The following is a 21,092-nucleotide window of genomic DNA, read 5'->3' as shown; positions in this document are numbered from 1 at the left end:
GCTTGTAAGAGCCATGGAATCAAAATGTCTGACAGGAGACTGCATTTTCTGTATATTACAGCAGTGGTTCTCAACCTGTGGGTCACAAACCCCTTTGGGGGTCAAATAACCCTTTCATAAGAGTCGCCTAAGAGCATCTTAAAACACAGATATCTACATTACAATTTACACCAGCAAAATGACAGTTATGAAGTAGCAACAAAAGTAATTTTATGGTTGGGGGATTACCATTACTGTTAACTACAACATTAGGAAAGTTGAGAACCACTGTTCTAGATATGCCGAGGACCTTAAAACAGAGCTTACTAAGTCAAACAGTCTCATACAAACCTGCTTGACTAATTTGTTCCTTTACTCTAAGGTACTTCCATTTTCTAATTTAAAATCAAGCTTTTCAAATATTCAAATAACCATACAAGGTAAATAAATCAAAATCATACCACTGTGGTGGCACACACCTCTATTCCCATGTTTAAGAAATGGAGGCAGGAATACCAGGAGTTCAAGGTTATCCATGGCCAGCTTGGGCCAAAGACCAAATCAAAATAAACTAATAAATTACTTAATTAACTAAACCTAAAATAAATAAGTTATAAATATGACTAATCTTGGTTCTCAATGACCCACTACTGTATATAATACTATTCCTGGATAGAAGTGGACAAGTGGCTATGCACTCCAGATAGGGAGCTTATGATAGACCAAAGTGAAGATACCACCAAAATTCAACTTGGTGAACCATGGGGTTTTATTTACTGAGGTTATAAATATAGGAATATGGAATATGGATGAGGGGTTACTTACAGGGCAGGAATGAGTCAAAGATAGACATTGCTCTAAAATACCATCCCACATGGGTGACAGCTTATGAAATGTGGAATGCACTGTATAGCCTAAAAGCACCCCAACATGTCAGAGAGTGTTCTTTCCTGTTAGCTCAGTTGGTCTGAGCCTCTTCCAGGTGGCTCAGTTTATACGAGAGTCATCTAAGCTACTTAGCTGGTCTCTGTCTCTTTCAGGTGATCTGGCTGGTCAGAGAGTGTCACTCAGCAGTTTTTAGTGGTTATATTTATTTCTGGAGGGAGGGACCTTGTGTGTCTAGATGGTTTCAGGGGCTTCTTGAAACATACAAATTGTTTGCTTCCTGGGCTTAATGAACTTTTCTGCAGGTTGGAAGCTTTCACCTACCTTGAGAATATCTGTGTCTTAATGAGTTTCCTTTTCAGATGGAGGGTTATCTCAGGGGAAATTGCTACACAGTACTTACTTATTATTTTATTTAAACTTGTGATACTCTAACACAAAACTCCAAATCAATTATTTACTTTTACATGTAAAGGTGCCTATTCCCCCTTCCTGTAAATCCTAGGCTGGCCTTGAACTTTTGATCCTTCTCCTTCAGCCTTCTGAGACACAGTCTCATGTGTAATAGACTCAATTCCAATAAATAACATAAACATACAACAAATAAGTAAAAACTCTTCAGACAGCTTGTGCACATGTATCTGTGTCTGAATATTTGTGTATACTGTTAGGAATTTATCAAAGGGTCTTATATATATTGGAAAATCATTCTACCACTAAACTATATCCCCAGCAAGAATTATCTAATGTAAAAGTATTAAATGTGTGTTTAATTATTGTAAACCTTTCTATGATTAATGATACATCTTAGAGTGAAAATTGTTTTTTCCACTTCAGAAACTGTAAGTCACCTTGAAGACTATTGGCAGATTGGAAGCTAACTGAGCTAGCATGACTTTTCTTGCTCTGACCTCAACATGTGCTTGTAGGTACTACAATAATGCTATGTTCATTGTATCTGTCACCTAAGTGTGATTGCTGAGCAAAGCCTATAATTTATTCTATGTTCAGTTATTATTAAAGTCTCATTTTCCCCATGAGAGAAGAAATTCTACTCTCATTTTGTCTAAATGTTGACCCTCTCCCCCAACAGATTTATCACTTATTTTATAATTTTTATTTCAGAATTTTTATTTGCTATATTCTACAAATATCAAAAGCTATTGTATGGTTCTCCCCCAAATCCTTAACCCTGCCAAGACTGGCTCTAACACCTAAGGTTCCTTCAGGATCTCAGGCTGAGAGACGATAGGAACACAATCCGAGTCACCAAGGGCAAGAGACCAGGTTAATACTCTAGTCTCTATAAGCCACCCACTCATCTTCTAGAGCTGGTTGATGAAGAATCTTGCTACCAAGTGCAAGGAAAATTCCAGAGCAATACATGTAGTGGTTCTTTCCTGATGAGGAGTGCCGGGGCAGTCTTCCCCAGCTCCCGGAAGAGATGAGAAATCATATTCTTCTGAGCCCGTGGCAGCTCTGCATTCCCTTGCTCATTCTCATCACCATGCTGAATGTAAGGATTCCAGCCAAAGTTCTGGCTGCTTGGTGGTGCCACAGTCTGACTCAGGGTTTAGCCTCTGAACAGGTGCCTGCCCCAGCTGGTGAAGCCACAGTGCTGGGAGCAAATGTGCACAGTGCATGGCCGATGTGTCCTTAAAGCCAGCTGAGATCTGCTGGAGACCAGCCCTTTTCTTCTCCAGAAATCATTTTACCTGTGTGTGTGGCGGGGAGAGGGGGGAGGGAGCAGGGATTCCCCACAAGGGACCTGAAGCAAAGGCAGATATCCCCCATATGTACCCAACAAGTTGCCTCAGCACAACTCTGTATGAAACTTTTATCCAGTTTTCCCTGTACTCGTTTTATTTTTCCTTGTCACCAAAGTACATGGAAACTAACTTCCTAGAATCTAAAGACCTGAAACTTGGCATTTCCTCTGACAAACACTACCTTCTTCCTGGCCAAAGAGTAGACTTTGAGAGCCAATGGTAAGCCTTCCATCTTTTTTTTTCCTTCATTCTTTTGTGGTCTTGCCAGTTGTCCATGTTGCACAACTTTTGGACATAAAATGCTGATTCCCGCAGTCGGGCTTTAGGAGTCTGGGAGAGGTGTTTAGGTCTTTAAGTCAGGGAGAGTTGGTATGATGAGACTGGGATTCCCTTCCTGAAGAGGAGACAGGTGAAAGGGAGGCAGAAGGCAGGTGCAGGGCACGTGGTCCTTTGGTGAGTTGCAGGGGGTGAGTGGAGTTGCTAGCGTGTGTTAGCATCTGTTCGTGCAGGCCTCCAGGTACAGCAGTGGGCCAAACTTGATGAGAGTGGATGGAGTTGAGGTGGGAATCTGAACTTCCCAGCTACGGATGGGACAAGGGTCCTAGGTAGGGGTGGACGGGATTAGTGGCTCAAAGTGAACCTCCCTGTCTGTAGGGGAGGCAGAAAGGGGCTTAGGAAGGTAGGTGAGCCCAGTGCTCCTGAGGCAGGTCACAGGAATGGGGAGAGCTGCTGCTGTGGTTCTAGTAACCCTCCCTGGAAAGGAGCAGACCTCAGATAGCGAGGGTGGATAGCATGAGTCTGGTAGTCGGCTAGAGAAGGTAGCAAGTTTCTGCAGAGGGGATGAGTTGGTGGGGGTCAGTGGGTTTGAGTGTAGGGTGCGTCTAGGTGCCTTGCTTAGGGATGGGACAAGCTGTGCTCTTTATGGAAGTATATACGAAAAAAATTACCAAACTAAAATTATATTATATATTAAATAAGAGAAATAAAAAAAACCGAGTGGGTGTGCAGTGTCTGTGTGTGGACCTTCACCTTGGCATGTGTTCCAGTATCTTGCCTCAGTATGGTCCTTCTCACAGGTGCAAGGGATGCACCTGCCTCTATGCCATCCCAGGGATTGAACTCAGGTCTCCAGGCTTGGCAGCAAGCACTTTTCCCCACTGAGCCATATCACCCGCTTGTTCTATGCTTTTTTGTCCAGTGCTTCATCATGTATCCCAGGCTTGTTGTATATCCTAGATGAGCTTGAACTCTTGGTCTCTCTGCCTCTGTCTGCCAAGTGATGCTATCACGGGCATGTGCTACCACACTCAGTTTATGCAGTGCTTGGGGTTGAACTCATGCTACGCAAGTACTATGTCATGTAGCTGTACCTTTAACCTTCCCTGGAGTTTTTAAATCCTGATTTCTATCATCAGCAGAGCAGAAAAACACTTATTTCTGATGTCTAAGTCAATTGCTGAATGATGAGTTGCTGATTAATCAGAAGTACTTTGTACTTGATACAACACTTAAAAATCAATTGAGGTACAAGGGTAGACCGCACAAACGGAGGTCCAGGAAATGATCTTTTAAGTACACATGGGCTAAGTTCATGGTTGGCAACTGGTAATAACTAATGTCATAAGAAATTAAGGTATGAATCAGAGTGGCAATTAATTGGTTTCATGTGGGACACTCCTAAGAGACACTCAAATGTGCTCTACATAAGCACGTCCTGAGTAAAACAGAGTGGATGTGATTAAGAGCTCTTTCATCCAGATAATGAAAAAATATTTGAATTATCTGTCTCTCCCTATGAAAAATGTCTTTAGTTCCTGGAAATACCATAGTTCACCAGTCCAGTGTCGAAACTATGGCTAAGAATCTCAAACACTGGCAATTGGGATTGATAATAATAGATATCATCAATAAGGTGATTTTTTTTTATAGTTGTACGCTAGGTAGTTACTCTCACAAAATACTTGGAAATGAATACTTTGATAGGATAGAAAGGTTGAGTAACTTAGTTATAGTCATCTCTACATTAGTAAAATCCAAAGGAGGAATCAAACAGCGAGGTCTTTGAGCTGGGAACACACAATCTCAACTCTGTAGTCTCTGTACAGACCAAGCAAACCCTTTTGTGTTAGCACATTCGTTTAAACAATATTTGTTATTTTTATTATTTATTCTTGTTTTATTTATTATTTTTAGTATCATATTGTGTGTCTCTGTGTAGGTATGGGTATGTGCTAAGGAGTGGGTGTGACCACAGAGAGCAGAGGCATCAGATCCCCCTGGAGCTGGAGTTGCAGATGGTTGTGAACATCCCAATGTGCATGCTGGAAACTAAACTAGGCTACTTTGCAAGAGCCCCAAGTATATGCTTTTGTTTGTTTGTTTGTTTTCGAGACAGGGTTTCTCTGTATAGCCTTGGATGTCCAGGATTCACTTTGTAGACCAGACTGGCCTCAAACTCACAGAGCTGCCTGCCTCTGCCTCCCTGAGTGCCAGGATTACAGGTAGGCACCACTTGGCCAGCTCCAAGTATATTTTTTATTCAGATAGGTTCTTGTAGTATAACTGTAACACTTTTGAGAGCAGCTAATAAAAGTGACTGATACTTTTCAATAAAATGTTATTATGTGAATAATATATATATATATACATATATATATATATACACATGTATATATATCAGAGATTATTGTAACAAATATATGGATTTTTATTTTTATTGTCTTTTGGAGACAGTATCTCCTTATAAAGGTCACATTGTCCTGGAATTTACTATGTGGCCCAGACTGGTCCCAAACTCAGGAATCGGCGTGCCTCTGCCTTCTGAGTGCTGGAATTAGAGGTGTATGCCACCATGCCTAGCTTGGATCAGGATTTATATAAGGGCCCGGGAACCTAGAGATGGAGGTGTCTATGGGATGCCAGGAATCAGTCCTCCATGAGTCCTGGGCGGCGTTGACTGCCTGTACAGTTCCATAGTGTCTAGCACTCTAACTTCTACTTTGTTGCTTTGAACAAAGAACATTCATTCCATGTTCCTGATAATCTTGGTTGTCAACTTGACTGCATCTGTAATAAACTAAAACCCAAGCAGCTAGCCATGCCTATGAAGTATTTCCTTGATTGGATTGTTTAAGGTGGGGAGAAGTAGAATTAGTCACCCTAAATCTGGACCATGCCATCATCACATGGCAGAGGGAAGTTTTTGCTTTTTGCTTGCTTGCCCTCACTCTTGCGGGTAAGTTTTTCTAACCTGTTGCTGAGGCTTTTTTTTTTTTTTTGCTGTAATTTGTAGTAGGATTTTAGCAGTATGAAGTGATGGCACCTAAGCTTTTGTCAATGATTGTTATCTGAGATTTTATGGGATTGAGTTTTTTTTTTTTCAGGAATTCTCAGAGCCTTTGCTTACCTGGGGCAGGCCTTGCAAACCAGGAAGTGTCCTATGGCTGAGAATTTCTTAGGTGATGGGTCTTTCCATATAGCTAGATCAGATAAGAAGTTTCAGGTATGTGTACACTGACTTGCTAAAAGTGTCTTTTGTGTAACAGTGAAAAAAGCTTCTTGGAAACTGTCAGTGTTTCGTCCTTTAGAGCTGATCCCTCTGCTGTTTGAGGGACCTACATTTATCCTGCGATGTCTCTCTTTTCTTCAACCGCTTTTACTCAGAACACCAACAGTTATTAAAGCCCATTGCCTCATGATTCCAGTGTGGACTGAAGGCTGGTAGCTCTCTGAGTATCCTCCTGCACACCATACTGGAACTATTGAGACATCCAGTCTCATGGACTGAACTACTACTGGATTCATGACCTTTCCATTGGGAGACAGCCATTGATAGAATACCCAGATCCCAGCCTTTAAACTACCCCAATAAATCATATATTAATTCTATAAATTCTGTTCCATGGAGGAACTCTAACTAGCACATTAATATACTACTATGAAATAACAGATAAAAGAATAAGCATGGCATTTATCTACTGCCTTCATGGCAGCCTTATGGCACACTACTAAGATATTCTCTTTATCTGAAGTTGCTTTTATCAGCTCACTAGTAGAGATGTTGAGTTTGATCTGTTCCCACTACATATCAGCCAGGAAATTCAGGCATTTTGAGTTTGTCAGTAGAACCCACCCCCTAACTCCCCCTGCCCCACGCACCACATTTTAAAGTAAAATTAATTGCAATGCAATATTTGAAAAACTATAATTATTGATTGTTATGTGGTCCACTTAGATCCAACATAACTCAAACACCTGGTCAATGTAGATGAAAAAAATTTATTGTAATCAAGTTGCTACTGATCAACCAGGGCCATAGAACAGACTCGGGAGCTGAGCTTCAACCCTGAGCCGGAGAATATTTAGCTTGCAAACCACAAGCATCTATTCTAAGTTATTGTTACATTTTATCCCACCACTCAGGATAGAAGTTGGTTCCTAGGCCCAGGAACATCTACTAGTTTGATCCTGTCAGCAAGATGGAGGAGTTGTCCTTGAGATGGCTGAACTCAAACAGGGGTGTCCTTACAAGACAAGCGGCACAGCCATTCGGAAATCCCCAGCTCCTTTACATGTTGGTTTTGCTTGTTCCCAACAGTCCCTGCTGGAGGTTGGTCTGGTGTATTTTGAAGCTAATTACTGCTTGCTGTCTTTTAAAGTACCCCTAAATTTTGCTGTGTAATCTTACCTAAAAATGTATTCCTGTTTGACCAAGAAAAAGCTGATACAAAAGCTGGGATAGGCATGGCTAAGGTTCACAGACTTTTGAAGACAGACAGGATCTTGGGGGAGAAAAAAGGAGAGATGGGATGGAAGAAGAAGGAGGAAGAGAATTGCCATGGGATAGGAAAAGATCCACGTGGGCCCAGAGAAGGAACTCTGAAGTTCCTCATGGAAACAGACGGAGAACATTAGCAAGTATTTTGGGATTATGGATGGGAGGTAAACCAAATAGAACACATTAGAAACAATGGGATGGGATGGAGACTGAAAGTTATTGGAGGATGGCTTGGGAGGTAATATCTGCCTTCCTCTGGGTAAAGGCTTATTCTAAAACACATCGGGTATCTGTGTTTTCATTGATTGATAGTGGGTTAGAAAACATCACCATAATAATAAGCTGGGCATGGTGGCACACACCTTTAATCCCAGCACTTGGGAGGCAGAGGCAGGCAGATCGCTGTAAATTCGAGGCCAGCCTGGTCTACAAAGTGAATTGAGGACAGCCAAGGCTACACAGAGAAACCTTGTCTCGAAAAACAAACAAAAATTGCTATAATAATAATAAACATTTCTTAGGCCATACTTCTAAATTAACCACAACAACTCCACAGCCCCTCCCCCATCTTTGTACCTTATTCAAATCCTTCATTATCTGTTTCTAAGTATAAAGAGTTGCATTGGGTTCTTAGGACCATGAGAATAATTGAGTTGATTCTTGACTGAATAAATTTAACTAAAAGCATGGAGAATGCAAGGCCCTATGAGGCGCGGGAGGATGAGGAGGCCCAGTTGTCCTGGTGAGCAATGTGGTTAACCAAGGGGACCAATCAGAGATATTTTAGAACTCTTGACCTGTCTTCCTTGTTCCTCTTTATCTAAAAAGCTTTGTTTTATTTTTACTAAAGTATTTTGGACTATTCTTGAATGGATGGCATAAAAATAACAAGTTTTCTCCAAACGGAATTTATTTTTGACTTAGCATTTCATCCTGTTAAAGGGCGGAGACAATGTACTCTTCTTTTGTAACTGCTTCCAGCTAAAGTTGGCCCTGGGGAGGCGGAAAGGCTAGACAACAGCTGGGCAGTGGACCATTTTTCAGAGACATCTGAAAAGCTGAACCAGTTGAAGAGACTGGGAGAAATGACATTGGCTGGGCTGATCTATACTAGCTTTCAGCAAGTCCAGAGCTCAACAGCTTGTAGTCCACAGGTGCTCCCTGGATGGTGTCTGTCAGCCAACTGGGAATCTGTTGAGACAAATATAGACTAGGGACAGAAGTTGAAATTTCCTAGTAATTAGGGAGGGGGAGGAATCCCAAGATCATGGGAAGCTACCATTCTCAAGAGCAGAAACATGCAGAAACTTAGGGTGTTTTTATTGGAGTCCATTTGATTTGTGGTAGGTGGATCTAAGTCTTAGGACTTTTTTGACTCCCAGATGATTATATATGAATTTTTAGTTTACAGATGTTACAGATTTTTAACCACACCCAATTAATTTATAAGCCTCTACCCAAAACATACAGAACTTAGTAAACTCATATATTTAGACTAATCAGAAGCAAACATGTAGTATCTGGTCTGGGCTCCTAGCCAAGGGTGCAGCGTTCCAAGGGTGGTGCCACTTTATCAGGTTTGGTTTTGTGTTTTGTTTTTGCCCCAATTCATCACTTTTTTATTGGAAACTCTGAAGTGAGTTAAAATGAAGTCAATGGGTGAATGGCCAGCAGATGAAGTTCAGCCCATTTCTCCAGATATGAAATACAGAGCAACAATCAGGCAAATAAATAAAACCACTGACACATTGGAGTGCCAAGGACAGCCAGTAGAGTTGAGGAGGAGATGAAAGAGAACCAGATGTCCTACTGGTGGGACCCAGATGTCCAATTAGTGGAACCCAGATATCCTAATAGCAGGATCCAGAACCAGAACAAGGTGTTACCTCTTCAGTAGGAACCAGAGAAGAAGAGGAACAGTTTCCCAGCTCTCCTGAACCTAGGTAACACAGCATCTGCTTTCTCCTTTGTTGGGTCCCAGATAGGCACCAACCAGAAAACAGAAGACAGGCTTACCTTCAGATATTTTGTACTGAAAAATGAAGTTAGGAATGCAGATGACTACAAACCAGGGACCTGGGTAGGGGGATTCGAATCCCAGCCAATGCATCAAATGTTTTGGGGGTCTGCTTAGATCCAACATAACTCAAACATTAGGTCAATGCAGATGGCAAAATTTTATTGTAATCAAGCCTCTACTGATTAATCAGGTTAGAAGAACTGAATCAAGCTCCGAGCTGCAACCCTGAGCCAGAATATCACAGAATATTTAAGTTGGTAAACCACAAACATCTGTGCCAAGTTACTGTTACATTTTTTCACCAAACAGCATAGGAGTTGGTTCCTAAGCCTGGAAATGTCCGCATAGTTTGACCCTGAAGCAAGATGGAGAAGTTGTCCCTAAGATGGCTGGACTCAAACAAGTGCCTCCTTACAACCGAAGCTGTTCAGCTATTGGGAAATCCCTAGCTCCCCTAGGGACTGGGACTTTCAATTTAGTTTCCCCCATGATTAAATGGAGTCTGAAAACAAAATGCCAGTACTTACAACAAGCTTCTTTTGCTCATTCCCAACATGGACAAAAATACTTTGTCTCTTAAGAATTACTATATATAAATCATGTATTAATATATATTAATTAACATATATTTCTAAGAAGTTAATCAATGAAAACTGAGGTATTTGTGGTTTTTTGGGTTTGTTTTCATTTCTTTGTTTGTTATTTTGTTTTGTTTTGTTTTTTAAAGACAGGGTTTCTCTATGTGTAGCCTTGGCTCTCCTGATCTCACTTTGTAGTCCATGCTGGCCTTGAACTCAGAGAGATTTGCCTGCATCTGCCTCCCAACTGCTGGGATTACAGTTGTGTGCCACCATGCCAGGCTAAAATGGAGTATTTTTGATGAGTATGAAAGTGTTGTGGAATGAACTTGTGAGCTAGAGTTTATAGTAAAACTCTTAATAAAGTTTAAAATAAGTTTACTTCTGCCTTTGTTTTGATATTGAGAAGTTTAATTCATGGCATAGCATTCAGAAATGGTTTCAGATTTTTGCTTGTTTTTCCTGTTTTATAATTTTATGATTCTTAGGTTGAATAGAGATGACCAGAGATTATTTATTCAGAGACACAAACAAAAATATCACACATTAACATAGGCTTCCAATAGGTTACACATATGTGTACATGTATATATTATACTATTAAATATGTTAAATAGGTTCCCTTCCACCTGGCTGTTCTCCTGCATAGGAGGCAGCCATGGCGCCCAGCAGGAATGGAATGATCCAGAAGCCGCACTTCCACAAGGATTGGCAGCAGTGAGTGGACACCTGGTTCAACCAGCCGGCATGCAAGATCTGCAGATGCAAGGCCCGGCAGGCGAAAGTGCGCCGCATTGCCTCTCATCCGGTTTCCAGTCCCATCAGGCCCATAGTGAGGTGCCCTACAATTAAATACCACACTAAGGTCCGAGCTGGCAAGGACTTCAGCCTGGAAGAACTCCGGGTGGCTGGTATCCATAAGAAAATGGCGCGCACCATCGGCATCTCTGTGGATCCGATGAGGCGAAACAAATCCACCGAGTCATTACAGGCGAGTGTACAGCACATGAAGGAGTACCGATCCAAGCCCATACTTTCCCTCAGGAAGCCTTCTGCTCTGAAGAAGGGAGATAGTTCTGCTGAACAACTTAAACTGGCCACTCAGCTAACAGGACCTGTGATGCTCATCTGGAATGTCTACACAAAGGAGAAAGCCAGAGTCATCACAGAAGAAGAGAAGAACTTGAAGGCTTTTGCTGGTCTTCGATGGCTCGTGCCAATGGCCGGCTCTTTGGCATCCGAGCAAAAAGGGCGAAGGAAGCTGCAGAGCAAGATGTTGAAAAATAAAAAGTAACCTGCTGTTGGAATGTTGCAATAAGTTTTCCATAAAGGAAAAAAATATGTTAAATATGTTTTGACAGCTTCCTGTAAATAGCAAATACATATGTATATATTTAGAAGACACATATTTTTTGATTATTGGATTAAATATGACTATTAAAATTTAGATCCCATATATTTTTTTGCCTTTGTACTCTTTTTTTTTGTTGGTGGTGGTGCTACTGACTGTAACGAAGGCCCTTTTTACACTGTGTTGTAGGCTTTGCCACCGAGCCATACACTTCAAGTATTTCATCTATTTTAGGTGTACAATCCAATATTACTAAAATACAGATATTAACTGGGTATGTTAATTGTATAACAATGTCCATACATTAGAAAAAACTCAATGTTAAGACATTTCTTTCAGCTTACAAAGACTCTCTATTCTTATTGGAAGTCCCTTTTCTATCCAAGAATCTGACAATATAACTATAAATGTTTGATTTCCTAAGAATTTCATAAGTGGAATACCAGAGCCTTTTGGGGGAATCTTAATTTGCTTGGTCTGTTTTGGGGTTTGCCTACTTTGTAGAATAACTTGGTATTTCTTTATTATTGTTGTTATTTAGCAGTTTTCCACTCTGGAGCTATACTACATTTTATTTATCTACCTCTGATCTGAGGAACTTTTTGATGTTTCCTAATTTAGGGCTATTATTAATAATGCTACTATAGCCAATTGATTATAGAAATTTACTATGAACATGTTTTACTCTGAGATTTCTAAAAGCATGTATGCAGAACCATGTTATAATTATATTCTACTTTTAAAAGAAAACCCCACGCCATGTTACATACCTATCAGCTATGTGTGAATACTGCAGTTCTATTCTCTCCTCTACCTTGCTATTAACTGTGTATTTTACTTTAGCAAGTTTAGTGAATATGAAGTGATAGCTTACTGGAATTTCAGTTTGTATTTGCCAATGACTGATGCATATATCCTTCAAATAGCTGTTTAGATCATTACCCTGATCTTTATTTCTTAATATTACATTGCAACTGTTACATATATTTTATGTATAAAAGTTGTTCTATCTTTTGTGCTAAAAAATACAATACTTGTGTTTTAATTTAGTTTATATAACAAAGCAAAACTTCAATACAAACTAAATATATATGTGTAAATATATATTTGTTGATATATGTCCTAGTTTGCTTTCTGTTGCTGTGATAAAACACTATAACCAAAAGCACCTTGGGGAAGGAAAGAGCTGACTTCACTTACCCTTCCATGTCTCAGTCCATCAGTAATGGATGCCGAGGAATGAACTGAGGGCAAGATCCTAGAGAACTGAAGCAGAGAGCACAGAGGATGGAGAAGTACTGCTCGTTGGCTTGCATTCAGGCTCATATTTCACTATTTTCCTTATACATTCCAGGATGACTTTGTCGGAGGTGGTACCACCCACAGTGGGCTGTTATATATATTTACTTGAGCAAACACATACAAACACATGTTGCTCCCATTTGGGTGGAAATATTATGATATGGATTCAAGTTGTTTACCCTCCATTTATTTGGAGAAATTCTCCTAGTTGCTGATGTGTTTTCATTTTAGAATGTTTAGCATGTGTTCAGAAATGATATGAACACAAAAAGTGTGCAGTCCCTTGAGCTTTGATGTAGTATCCTGGAATTATTACACTACAGTGTGACATCTATTACAAATGAGAATTTATTTCACTGATATTTAAATTCAGCATGACTTGGGGGATTACCTCAATTGTGTTAATTGATGTTCAAAGACCCCTATTGACTTTGGACAGGACAATTTCCCTCTGTAGAGTATATTGCATAATATAAAATGGGAAAATGAAAGTGAGCACTTAAAGCTGGTTCTTGAAGGTAGATCCATGTGAGCATGTGCTTCAAACTCCTGCTGCTTCCTTCCTTCCTTCCTTTCTTTCTTTCTTTCTTTCTTTTTTTTTTGGGGGGGTAGGGGGGTCAGGGTGTTTTACCACAGCAACAAGAAGAGAAACTAAGACAAAAATAAGAATTTAAAATATTCTTATTTGTGGGTGATATGATACTATAATAAAGAGATCCTAAAGATTCCACCAGGCCACTCTTGGAGCTGCAAAACACTTTCCGCCAACTGTCAGTATATTTTCTATATTCCAATAACAAATACATTGAAAAAGAAAACTAGGCAATACTATAAGAAAGAGAATCATGGAGCAATATCTTTTATAAATATTGACACAAAAGCTCTTAACAACACACAAGCAAATCAAATCCAATAACGTATTAAAAGGCCCACACACAGTGACCAGGTGGGGTTTAACTATGCAATGGGAGAATGGTATTTCTGTCTGTATGCTTGTTTTGGTAAAACTAGAATGCAACCAGACTTCATATAAATATTAAATGACTTTGTACAGCGAATGCAGTATTTTAAAAAACCCAAAATGATCTCAAAACTTTTAATTTTAAATTTACTACAAAACCATCATAATGCAAACATAATGAAATTTATGGATCAATATTTCTGCTTCTCATCTCCCAAACTTTTTATTATAACTCCCTTTAATTAGCTGGGATTTGTCACCAAGTAACTTTTTTGGGACTAATATTCTTTTTTTTTTTTTTTGGCATGGCCAAGAATATTTACAATAATTTGATATGGCTTGTGCTTTTTTGGTATGGTATTAAGATTCAAATCTAGGGTCTCTCACAAACTGGGCAAGTGCTGTTCTATTGAGCTATCCTTCTGTTTCCAAGTTTCCAGATTCATTACGTTAAATGCAGACTAATGGAAGACAGAAGAATCTGGTGGTGACATTATGGAGAATGAATCATAAAGAAAACAGCAATCTAATTGCTTGTTAAATAAATTACAGATCTACTTTCTAGGGCATCCATGGCAAAATGCATACATAGACTGGGTGAAAAAGAATATGAATTTATTTTCTTAAAGTGTAGGTCTAGAAGTTCCTCAAAATCAATGCGATTAGATCTGGTTTCTAGTATTTGCTCATCCAAAACTATCTGTGTTTTATCCTCACATGATCTTTATGTGTGCAAGCGTCACTGGTGCCTCTGTAAATTCAAATTTCCTCTTATAAGGACATGTTAGACTGGATTAAGACTCACACTAAAAGCCTCCTTTTAATTTAACCTTTTCTTCAAAGACCCTGTCTCTAAATTTAGTCTCCTCCTAAGGTGTTGGAGTTGGTACTGAACAATGGAAATTATGAGCAACACAGTTTAGCCCAAGACAAATTGCAAGGGCATGATAGAGTATGAGCTTAAGAGATATCAGGCAGATGTAACATGGACATTGTCTGGGCAATGACTTGAAAGCATGAAACATGAGACAATACTGGAAATTTGAATAATGACTGGGTATTTCATGATGTTCAGGAGTTACTAGGCTTTAGGTACAATCTTGTCTGGCATTCATGAGGCAGGGGTTCTCCTAAACAAAGAGGTCATCTGCTGTTGTTTAAATATGATACTGGTGTCACCATAGCCTTTAGGTACAAACGCTGCCGCCTGTGCTTAGTAGGCCAATTAAAAAGACAGGTAATAGAAAAGGTAGAGGCAGATTTACTCAGTGTGGCCTCATTGGGAAGAGAACAAAATAAAGTTGGCCCAGTGCCACCCCTCCCAATTCCATCTTTGACATTCTGTCCTGAGGTTTAGTTCAAATGGAGGGCAGTAGATATGGCTAAGTAATCAGTCTGGGTTAAAGTGTAATCCTGGCTGTTGTTGACTTGCCTCCTGGTTTCCAGTTGGTCCTGAAAGTTGTCTGTACTATGTGAGATCCATTGTTGTAAGAAACAGTCTTCTTCTTTGTCTAGCACCAGGGCCTAACTCTTTCCTTCCCCAGCGTGAGACCTCTGGGGCAAACTCTGGTACCCTGGAATCTGACAGAGAAAGAAAGGGTGTTGTAGTCTCTTTTCTGTTTCTGTGATAAAATACCATGAGCAAGGCCATCTTAGAGAGGAGTTCATTTGTGCTTAGGGTTCTGGAGGGATAGGAGTCCATCGTGGTGGAAAGTCTTGGCAATGGACAGGCATGCTGATCTGAGGAGGAAGCTGAGAGAACACTCGCCATCCACAGGCATGAGACAGAGAGAATGAAGCAGAAGTTGTATGAACCTTTCAACTTCTGAAGCTCACCTCTAGTGACATACTTATGGTGGCAAAGCCACACCTCCCAAAGCTCCCCAAGCACCACTAACTGGGGACCAGGGGTTAAATGTCTGAGTCTATGGGGGGAACATTACACATTTGCGTCACCACAGAAGGGATTCAAGTGTTTCTTTGTAGACTGTCTTCTCTCCTGTCAAGATGGTTACATCAGTATCAGGGTTTTGCTTGGAAGATGTAGTCATCTTTTTTTATAGATATAGCTGTAATTGTTTGTGAATAAAATCGGCTCTTTGAAATATGTTTAAAAATAATTTATGACAAAGGGAGAAGCAAAAGGAGTATCAATGAAATTGACTGACCACCAGTTGCTGATATGCACAAAATGGTTTGGCTTTCTATACTCTTTACTCTTGGGGGTTTTCATAATAAGGAAAAAAAAGTGAAAATGATGACAGATACATCCCGAGTACTCTCCTTAACAGGAACCTCAGTCATAAAAACAAAGGGAACTCAATTCCACCAGTGCTAGGGCTCTGTTTGGAAACAGATGACTCAGATGAGAACCTCCAGCTATGAGTCTGGCTGGACAATACTTGGATTTGGCCTTATGGTACCCTGAGCAGAGCATAATCTATTGTGAAATCCTGATTGTCAGACTCAAGAAAAAGGTGTTGTTTTAAGATACTAACCTGTTGAAGGATAGCAGGCTACCAAGAAAAGACTTGATACCATATGAGCATATAAAGGTGAAGGAAGTCCCCCTCAGTCACAGTCATAGGGGAGGGAAGTAAGGGGAAAATGGGAGGGAGGGAGGAATGGGAGGATAGAAGGGATGGGATAACCATTGACATGTAATATGAATAAATTTTTAAAAAAGTATTAAAATTAATAATAATAATAATAATAATAATAATAATAATAATAATAATAATAAAGATACTAACCTGTTATTTGTAAATAGAAAACCAACACACCTGTCTTCCATTTCTGTTATCCAAGTCCTGAGTTCAAAGATGAGTCTTGTCAATCCTGCAATACCAGTAATCTCGCTTTCCACTTGTCTATCCCTGGCTTTACTTCTTTAGGTAAACAAACCTCATTCCTCATTCTTTTCCCTTGCTCGGTTCCTCTATTGCCTTACCTATCGGAAGAACCATATTGTCTCTGGATTTCTTCTTCTGTGATTATAATACAAAGGCCAGAAGCAACTTAGGGAGGAAAGGGTTAATTCAGCTTATACTTTCCCAGCAAGGTCTATCATCAAAGGAAGTCAGGGCAGGAACTCAAGGTAGAATAGGACCCTGGAGGCAGGAACCGAACAGAGGCCATGGAGCAGTGCTGCTCATAAGCAGACTTGCTCCATCTGTTTCATTACACCAACCAGGATCACTTGGTCCAGGGTTGGAACCACCCACAGTGAGTTCCAATCTCAATCATCAATCAAGAAAATGCTCCACATGTTTTCCCACAGGTCAAACTGGTGGAAACATAACCTCAATTGGAATTCACTCTTCCCAAGTGACTTTAGCTTGTGAAGTTGACAAAAAAAAAAAAACCTGGCCAATGTGTACATCCTGGAGTTTATCCAATCTTCTTTACCGACACATCTTTGTGAAAGAGAAATCTATTTTCAATGTGGCTTTCATGGCATTATACTTATATTGTTCAGTCCTAGGGCACTCTGGGAGGCTCTGTAGTCTTCCTATATAATTTATTGGTGTTGAGGAAAACTTTTTTTTTTTTCAGACAATTTAAGACTCATGTTTGGGAACCTGCAAATACTCTTATAGTAGACAGATTAAATAATAGGCAGGTAATGAAGATTTATCTACATGCATATTTTGCCTGCCTCTGCCTCCCAGGTTCTGGGATTAAATGGGTCACCACCATGCCCAGCTATTTTAACTCACTATCTTACTATTTACTGGGCAATAAACTGGGTTTGTTCTCTGTTTCCACTGAACAATAATCAACACAGGTTTCTGTGACCTTGCAGACATATGGGTTCTCCCTAGGAGTAAGATGGACACATTCTTCAGCAGACATGAGCAGGATTTCTTGTAGTTAGGGTGTCTTTTAGCTCTGACACCCAATATGCCATCACTCGGTTTCCACGGGTTGAGGGCCCGGTCTTCTGGGTGGATGCTACTTCTGATTAAGTTGAGAGTCCATCGCTTTGAAACTGTTGACTGAATGGCTAAAAGTTCCCATGACTCCATTCCCAAGTTCCATCCATTTGTTACAGTGGCTAAGCTGAGTTGAGGAAATGGATATTTTAAAGACCACAAGTACGCACTCAGATGAAGAGATACATATCAAGTGATGTCTGGAAGGACCGAGGGCGCAGAGGTTCAAGGCTATTATCTTTATAAGAGGAAGAGGGCAACAGATAAAGGAGCGAGAGACGTGAAACAGGAACAGAGAGATGCTGTGTTGTAGCTTTGAAGATGGAGGGATGATCTCATGAGCAAGGAGCACAAGCAATCTCTACAATCTTGCAATAGATCTCAAAAGGAACAAATATATTGATGACTTTGTCCTAGTCTGGAATATTGCCCACTGCTGGGCTGATGATTTATGTGTTTAAGAGGATAATATTGTGTTGCTTTACGTCACTAGAGGCTTCTGTCCCCGTGGAGTTGGGGGGCACCGCTCATTTATCACATAGTTGGGTTGCCTATGTATGCAGCAGTGTCCTGTGCCTTCTTTCCTTCTGTATTTCTGTGGAGACTTCAATTGCATAGGCACAACCGAAGCATGAACAACTGTGTGGAAATGTGAGCGACTGGATAAACAGGGCATGACTCAAAGCTAGCCGCCTAAGGCGAGGAGACCAAGTAAGGCCCATGTGCCCAGCTCCTTCTGGGTATCTTTGTAGCTTGGTATGGTATGGGGTTATTTTTCAAATATGTTTTAGAAATATGGAGGTGTAGGTCAGTGGTAGAGCATGTTTGTCTGTGTGCATGAGGTCTCAGGCTCTACTTCCAGCACTGCAAACCAAACCAACCAACTAACCAACCAACCAAAAATCAAAATGAGAAGACACATTCCCAACTCCCTAGCCCCTTTTTTAGAGCCTGCAACAGAGGCTGGCAAAGACATGCTAAATATGTGATTTGTGAAGAAAATGAGACTTTTCTTTTACATACTTGCTGACAAGATATCAGGAAAAAAATGAGATTATAATTTCTAATAATTAGCATTTTGGGTGTGGAAGGGGATAGAAGGTGTGTGTGTGTGTGTGTGTGTGTGTGTGTGTGTGTGTGTGTGTGTGTGTATGAGAGAAAGAGAGGGGGCAGACAGGCAGACACATTTTCTAAGGCCTGCTTTTGAGGCCTAAAGCACTAGCATTACTCTATTCCTTAAATGTGAGCCAGACACCATGGATGAAAAACAAACAATAACTGCACTTTCAGCTGATGCTTCAACTTCAGGGAAAACTGTTAGTTACCATCCATTCATTTCAACTTTCTCTTTTGCCTAATTTAAACACTTACCTTGGGCCACCAAGATGGCCTGGCAGCTCTTACTATCAACCTTAATAATCTAAATTCAATTCCCTGGGCCCACCTGGTAGAAGGAATGAACCAACTCCTGTAGGTTGTCTTTTGACCCTCTGTCTATGCATCGTGGCACAAGTGTATGTTCACATGTGTATGTGCACACACACACACACACACACACACACACACACACACACACACACTTTAACTGAAAACAAAAACTCCACTTTTCTCTAGCTGAGAATGTAGCTCAGCTGGTAGAGTGCCTGCCTACCATGCACAGGACAGTGAGCTCTATTGCCAGTGCCACACAAAACTGGATGTGATGTGTGCCTATAAACTCAACCCTTGGAAGGTAACGGAAAACAATCAGAAGTTCAAAATAATCCTTTGGCAACATAATAAATTTGAGACCAGCCTGGGCTATGTGAGACCCTCTCAAAAAGGAAGGAAGGAAGGAAGGTAGGAAGGAAGGAAGGAAGGAAGGAAGGAAGGAAGGAAGGAAGGAAGGAAGGAAGCGGGCATTTAAATAGCGCAGTGGTAAATGTGGTCCTCAAGCCTGGCTTGAATTTGATTTTAGGACCACTGTGGAAGCAAAGTGCAGATTCCTAAACATTGTCCTCTAATCTTCTTGCAAGTGTCCCCTGTCCCTGTATTGTACAGTATAATAAAATTGAACTAAAAAAATGCATACCACTTAACTCTCTGAAGAAACAACCTGTCTCATCTGCCTTCTGCCAGCCAGGTGCTGTGACAAACATATGTAGACTCAGGTACACAGGAGGCTGAGGGAATACGTCAGTGGTAGAGATAGTGGTGTGCTAAGGCCCTGGATTTGAGCCTCAGCAACACACACACACACACGCACACGCACACGCACACGCACAGTCTTTTTAAAAATTCTAATTCTTTTGAATTCCATTTCTATCCTGAATTCTAAATGTATTAGTTATTTTCCAATAGTATAATGAAGTACCCAGGGTAACATCAGTGTCTAAAGAAGAAAGGCTTCTGGTTTTAGAGTTTCCAGTCCAAGGATGCTCGGTCTTGGCACCTATTGCCCTGTCATGAGATGGAAGATCATCGTGGAAGGGCATGGTAGAGGAGCATGTTTTCCTTATGGCATCTGTAAATCAAAGAAGCAGGGAGGGGCTGGGTCCCAATAGCTCCTTTAAGGACATGTCCTGATCATCTAAGTGCATTCTCATAGTCACACATCTTAAAAGTTTTCACTACACTTGAAAAACCAAACTGAGGCCCAAGCCTTTATTAACACATGGGCCACATTCCTGATTCCACACAGCAGCACTAAGAACTTGAGAGTGCCTTGCCTTTTTTTTTTTTTTTTGCTTGACCTCTTGGCCTGCTCACACATTATGGAATCTCTATGTCAAACCAAATAAATATGTTCTTTGAATCCCAGGAAAACTCTTAAATATGCATTACTCTCTCCCATATTCCTTTTAACAGTAAAACTTTTAGGAGGATTTTTAAATCACCTCCATTCCTTATTTGTCACCACTTAGAGCATTATAGAAAACTTTACCAAGTACGTCAGGAGTCTGGTAGCTGTAAAGAGAACCATGGGAGCAAGAGTGCACATATAGCGGGCCCTCCGGCATTTGATTTCTTTAAGTTGGAGTGATACTGAACAGAAGCATGCTTGCATACAATATGAATGTCAAGCCAAATGCTCTGGTCGTGTGTGAATCCCCACTGGACAAGCAGACCCTTGGAAGTCAGACGCCACAATGAGCACCAAGCAGTGAAATGAGACTTTCCCCCAGCTCTTTGTAACTGCTGTTTACACACTGCAGCATTAGTCTCAATGCTGTGACCATCGGCTTCTCAGTAGAGGGTGGAGGGCTATGACCCGAGAGACTGACAGTCTCTTAACTTGGCCTTGTAAACCCAGAACAGGAAGAACAGGCCATCTGTAGGCGTCTGGGACAGGTGAATATTCATGCCATCTTTCTCTGCTACAAATATCATGACCCATGGCCATAAACTCCTTTGTGATGTGGACAGCGGGTGCCTCCACTCCCTTTGGAATAGATGAACAGTGTCCTGTTGATATCCTCTGATACAAAGAGTGCGATTGGTGATCTGTATCCTCCTTATCAACATCCTCTGATGCACTTGGTGATCTGTAGCTCCT

General features: G+C 40.6%; 1 protein-coding gene and 1 pseudogene across 5 annotated transcripts in view; both read left to right on the top strand.

Moving 5' to 3' along the window:
• Positions 1–21,092, top strand: part of LOC311600067 (broad substrate specificity ATP-binding cassette transporter ABCG2) — a 110,392-nt gene that overhangs the window by 32,063 nt on the left and 57,237 nt on the right. The gene's annotated exons all lie outside the window — the stretch shown is intronic.
• LOC311600068 (large ribosomal subunit protein eL13-like) lies at positions 10,658–11,464 on the top strand (annotated as a pseudogene). The gene has a single exon. The product of its transcript is annotated as a large ribosomal subunit protein eL13-like (transcript).

Source organism: Acomys minous, assembly GCF_964271855.1.
Source record: "Acomys minous genome assembly, chromosome: 6".
Lineage (NCBI taxonomy): Eukaryota > Metazoa > Chordata > Mammalia > Rodentia > Muridae > Acomys > Acomys minous.
Note: the sequence above shows the minus strand (reverse complement) of the source record. Positions and strands in the feature narration are given on the sequence as shown.